This window comes from Desmodus rotundus, chromosome 6 (genome assembly GCF_022682495.2).
Source record: "Desmodus rotundus isolate HL8 chromosome 6, HLdesRot8A.1, whole genome shotgun sequence".
Classification (NCBI taxonomy): domain Eukaryota; kingdom Metazoa; phylum Chordata; class Mammalia; order Chiroptera; family Phyllostomidae; genus Desmodus; species Desmodus rotundus.
In genome coordinates, this window is record NC_071392.1 from 130,762,597 (window position 1) to 130,768,596 (window position 6,000).

The following is a 6,000-nucleotide window of genomic DNA, read 5'->3' on the forward strand; positions in this document are numbered from 1 at the left end:
GACTATGGTGGGGGTTGCCTCAGTGGGAGAAACTCCCAGTCTCACAGGAGAGAATTTGTTGGAAAGTGCACTACAGAGGAGCAGGCCAGCTGCATTGTTCCCTCTCTGGCCCCTCCCCCACAGGCAGCAATGCAGCACACCCAGTAGGATTGCCCTGCCCCATTGAATACCTAAGGCCCCACCCCATTAGAATTTATCAGGAGCTCCGAGACAAAAAAAATATGGCCCAAACGAAAGAACAGAGCAAAACTGCAGAAAGAGAACTAAGCTATGAGGAGATACCCAACCTATCTGATAGAGAATTTAAAGCCCTAGTGACCAAAATGCTCACAGATCTGATTGAGCTTGGTTGAAAAATGAAAAAACAAATGAAAGATACCCAAAATGAAATAAAGCAAAATATTCAGGGAACCAACAGTGACAGGAAGAAAACCAGGACTCAAAGCAACGGTTTGGAACAAAAGGAAGAAATAAACATCCAACCGGAACAGAATAAAGAAACAATTCAAAAAAGTGAAGAGAGACTCACAAACCTCTGGGACAACCTGAAAGGTTCCCATATCTGAGTTATAGAGGTGCCAGAAGGAGATAAACAGCAAGAAACTGAAAACTTATTTGAACAAATAATGAAGGAAAAATTCTCCAATCTGGCAAAGGAAATAGACTTTCAGGAAGCCCAGAGAGTCCCAAAGAAGTTGGACCCAAAGAGGAACACACCAGGGCACATCGTCATTAAGCTGCCCAAAATTAAAGATAAGGAAAGAATCTTAAAATCAGCAAGAGAAAAGGACACAGTTACCTATAAAGGAGTTCCCATAAGGCTATCAGCTGATTTCTCAAAAGAAACCTTGCAGGCAAGATGGGGCTGGAAAGAAGTATTTGAGTCCTGAAAGGCAAGGGCCTAAATCCAAGATTACTCTATCCAGCAAAGCGATCATTTAGATTGGAAGGGCAGATAAAGTGCTTCCCAGATAAGGTCAAGTTAAAGGAGTTCATCATCACCAAGCCATTATTACATGAAATGTTAAGGGGAGTTACCTAAGAAAAAGAAGATCAAAAATATGAACAATAAAGTGACAACAAACTCACAACTATCAACAAATGAACCTAAAAGAAAAGAAAAACAAAAACTAAAACTAAGCAAACAACTAGAACACAAGCCAGAATCAGAGAAATGGACATCACATGGAGGGATTTCAGTGGGGAGGGGGAAGAGAGGAATGAGAGGGAAAGTACGGCGAAGAAGAAGCATAATTAGTAGGCATAAAATAGATGGGGAGAGATAAAAAATGGTATAGGAAACAGAAGAGTCCAAGAACTTATCTGTACAACCCATGGGCATGAACTAAGGGGGCGGGGAAATGCTGGAGGGTTGTGAGGGTAGGGTGGAGGTGGGATAAACAGGGAAAAATTGGGAAAACTGTAATAGCATAATCAATAAAAAATACTTTAAAAAATAATAAAGCAAGTGGAAGAAGTAGACAAAAGACACATAGAAGAGTTTTAAGAGAGATAAGTGAGGGGACAAACAACACAGGGGAACTGCCCTGGCCCAGAACAATAGAAAAAGAGCTGGGGCTCCAACTGGCCCACAAGAGACATTGTGGTTAGTTCTGGGCAGCCCTTTGCTAAGAGACTGGGGGTTCCATTAGCTGAGTGATTTGAAAGTAGATACAGAGCTAGGAGAGCCAGACAGTGAAGCAAGAATTGTAAAAAGGGGACTCGTGCAGCAGCAGAGATGGACAGGGTGGTAAAAAAAAAAAAAAAAAAAAAAAAAAAACCCACAGGGTTGTGAGTTACAAGTTATTAATCCCTTCACCCCACAAATTGAGTGCCAGTTTTGTGCCAGCTTGTGCAAGACACTGAGGATCTAGACAGACATGGAGTTTATGGTCTAGAGGAGGGCAGGCAATTAACAGATGAAAAAGTAGTAAGAATACTACAGATTGAGAGGCATCATGAAGAACTAGAATCACAGAGCCCGCTAAGGGACTGCAGTGTTGGATCGTGTGGTCAGAGAGGATTCCTCTGAAGGGTGACATGTAAAATGAAACCTGAAAGATGAAAATTGGCCAATGTAAAAAGCCACAGGAAGAGTATTCTCAAAGCCTAGAAGGAAGAAAGTTTACAGTCTAGAGGAGGGACATTAGTAAGACGACAGGGTAGGTCAGGAAGCAGTGAGGAAAAGGACAGAATGGCAGACTAGGAGCAGGTTGGGAGTCAGGTGATGCCAAACTTAATAAGTCATGAAAGGATATCAGATTTATTCTAAGGAAGGTGGAAAGGTGGGATAAGCGGGGGAATAAAGTCATCCCATCCCCTCTCAAGATCAGTCTTGCTTGGAGAGTAGAAAACAGGGGCAAGAGTTGAGGCAGAGACCACGGAACTATGGCCCATGGACCAAGTCTGGCCTGCTGGCTGTTTTTGTATAGTCTGTGTGCTGAGAATTATTTTCACATGCCACCTGGAGTTGACTGAGAGGCCTCGCCCCCTTCTGATGTAGCTTTCCTTCCAAATGCCCGGGGATCATTAACATAGTTTGGAATTCTAGCTGTGTCACATCGCAGATGGCAGCAACGACATAAGTGCAGAGACTCTGAACTGTTTTTTAAAAAATATATATTTCTTTTTTATTGATTGATTTTAGAGAGAGGAAGGAAGAGAGAGAAACATTGTTTTGTTGTTCCACTTATTTATGCATTAATTGGTTGATTTTTGCATGTGCCCTGACTGGGGATTGAACCTGCAACCTTAGTATATCAGGAAAAAGGTCTAACGAACTGAACCACTCAACCAGGGCAAGACTCTGAACTGCTAATGACACATATGTGACCCTAATCTTCTATCTGGCTCTCAAGACTCAGCTCATGTTCCCTGTTCTGTAAGCTTCCTAGTCTCTTCAGTGGTGATCTATCTCCCACAGTATTTGACATGGACTTCTGTGTTAGTGTTCACGTCTATCTACTTGTACACCCAACTCTCCCACTGGACAGTGAGCATGGTCCAGTTTCATATTTCCTCAGGCAAAGGGCCTGACTCGTGGCAGACACATAGGCTGTGCTGGTTCATGTAGCAACACTGTCTTGCCCTGTCCTTCTCCCTTCAGAACTCACTTCCAGATGATGGTGCAATGAAGTTTGGGTCCCCAAAAATTCATTGGTTGAAGCCCAATCCCATTGTGCTGGTATTTGGAAATGGGGCTTTTGGGGGTGATTAGGTCATGAGGTTGGAGGTTAGTGCCCTTATAAGAAGCCAGGGAGCTGCTACCTTGCTCTCTTTTTACCATGTGAAGACACGACAAAGAGTCAGTGGCAGTCTGCATTCCAGAAGAGGGCCCTCACTAGAACCCAACCATGCTGGTTCTCCGATCTCAGACTCGCAGCCCGAGAGAAAGAAACTTCTACTGTTATAAGCTACCCAGTCAATGGTACTTTGTTACAGCAGCCCAAGCTAAGACAGATGGGTTCTTAGAAAAACCTGAGAACTGCCTGAAGGTTTTATCTGGCTGCAGGGCAGGCCAAAGTTCCATGGATTAATTCTGTTGGCCAAGGAAACACAGGAGTTGATGGCTGAATAACCGAGCTTCCTTACCCCTGGTGTGGGACAACTCTGGGGCATGTTCTATATAGCTGCCCTGAGCTCCCCAGTTGACTAGGCCCAGCGGTAACCTGCTCATTAACACACCCCATACTGGCTGTCTTCTCTTCCCTGTTTCACTTCCCCATGACAATATCAGTCATAAACCACTGTCTCAGGATCTATTTCTGGGACAGTTGGTGAGATGGTTGGTTGGATGTACGGATGAGGATGCTTAGCAGCAAAGAAATAGAAGCCAGCTTGTCCACTGTCTCCTAGTACATGCTGCTGCTTCCCTAGTGTTTCTAAATTATGTTGGAGCACGTGCATAGCCAACAGTTCCAACACTGAAAAAAGCACTCTTCAGCTGTCCTTACCATCCTACTATTTGTCATCCCACCCATCTGCTGCCCCCATGAACCACCCCTCCCCCCCACATCAGCTAGAATGGTGCACTGGGCTTGGAATTGGTTGGGAAAACATCAAGTCTATACAAGAGGAGAGAACCCAAAGAGCAACTGTGTGAACCATGGTGGTGGTCATACAAATCTGCCCCTTTACATAGATAACAGGACTCCTGGAGCCCAGAAGTCCCTCTAAAGGAATTACTAGATAGCAGGAGAGCAGGGCAAGCCCTGGGAGTCATGAGCAGCTGGGTCAGTTCCCTTCCCCCATCTCCTCCCTTGTACTTGGTGCTCTTCACTCCTTCCTCCAGCTGGCTTTGCATCAGCTACTTCTTGTCCCCTCTTTGGGAACACAAGCAATTCTCCAAACACAGAATTGGATTTGTTTAAAGTTGTTGTTTTTTTTTAATGTTTATCTGTTCGTTCTCCCATCAGTCTTCCATGTATGTAGCAGGAGTTAAAAAAATGTGTGGATTTTGATGCCTTTGGCCAGTTATAGGATGTTCCCTACAGAACAGTGTTTGTCCCTGAGAGCTGGGGGTTAGATGTTTTTTTTTCCTCAGAAGGAAAGTGTCTTTCTAATAGCAAGGCTATTTGATCTTAGAAGAGTGGATACTTAAATATTCATTCATTGGACAAATACGTACTGAGTGTCTATTAGGACCCAGGCACTGTCCTGGGGTCCAGGAATAAAGCAGTGAACAGAACAAACAAAATTCTTCAACTTCACAGAGATTACAGTCTAGTGGGATAGATGAACAATAAACAAATGCATGTTAAATATAAGGAAAGTTTCAGTGCTGTGAAGAAAAACAAAGGAAAGGAAATAGAGACAGAGGCTACGGTCTGAGTTGGGGTGGTCAGGGAAAGTGTTCCAATTACCTGTTGCTACATGACAAAACACCTCAAACTAGGTGATTAAAACAACAATCATTTTATTATCTCTCAAGTGCTATGTACTGACTGGGCTCATCCAGGTGGTTCTTCTGCTCTTTACAGATTTTTGCTGGGGCTTCAGGGTTCTGCAGCTTTACTGAGCTGGAATGTCTGGATGTATCATTGACACATTTGGTGTCTTGGCAGGGAGGGTGAGAAGGCTGGGCTTCTCTGGGATGTCCATGTAATCTCAGGACCTTTCCCTCTCTAGGTGACCTGTCCGTGTGGCCTTTTGCATGGACCTTCCAGCAAGCAGATGAGTCAGACCTCTCACATGGCAACTCAGCACTCCCCATATTCTAAAGTAGAAGCTGCCAGGCCATCATAGGGCTTAGGCCTGGAGTTGGTCCAGCATCACTTTTGACATTCCTTCAGTTAAAGTCAGTCACAGGACCAACACAGATTCAGCACAAGAGGTGACCCCTGGGAGGTAGAGTTCACTGTGCAGACCCTGAAACAGGAATGTGCTTGGGATGTGTGAGGAAAGCAGAGTCCATGGTGGCTGGAGCTGAGAGGTGAGTGATAAGGTCAGGAGGCAGCCAGGGGCCAGACCCTCTCAGTGCTGCCAGCCATGCAAAGGGATTTGGGAGTTATTCTTACTGTGTTGGGAAGCCCTGAGTGTGCCAGGATTCTCAATAGTCACCTGACCTGGATGCTGCTGGATCCTAAGCTTGTGGGTGGAGACTCCCCCTCATGTTCTCATTGAGGCTTCCCAGGATTACCCCATTTAAACTGCAACTTCCTTTCCCTGCACCTTCTATGATTCTCCATAGCCTTATTTCCCACAGTGCCACCTACATTCTCATATTTTACTAATTTGTCTTATCTATTTTCTACCTTCTGCTTCCAGAAGATAAACTCAAAACTGGCAGGGATTTTTGTCTGTAGGCCCACAACTAATACTTGCATGAATGAACTAATAAGTCATTCTCTGTAGACCCCACTGGGTATAACACAATGTTTGGGACACATGGAGTGGGTGTACCTATAAATACTAAATGACTGATTCATTTGGCAACAAAATAATTTTTATAGTTCCACTCCTCTTATCCAAAAGTTACCTTCCAGTAAGCAATTATCCAGG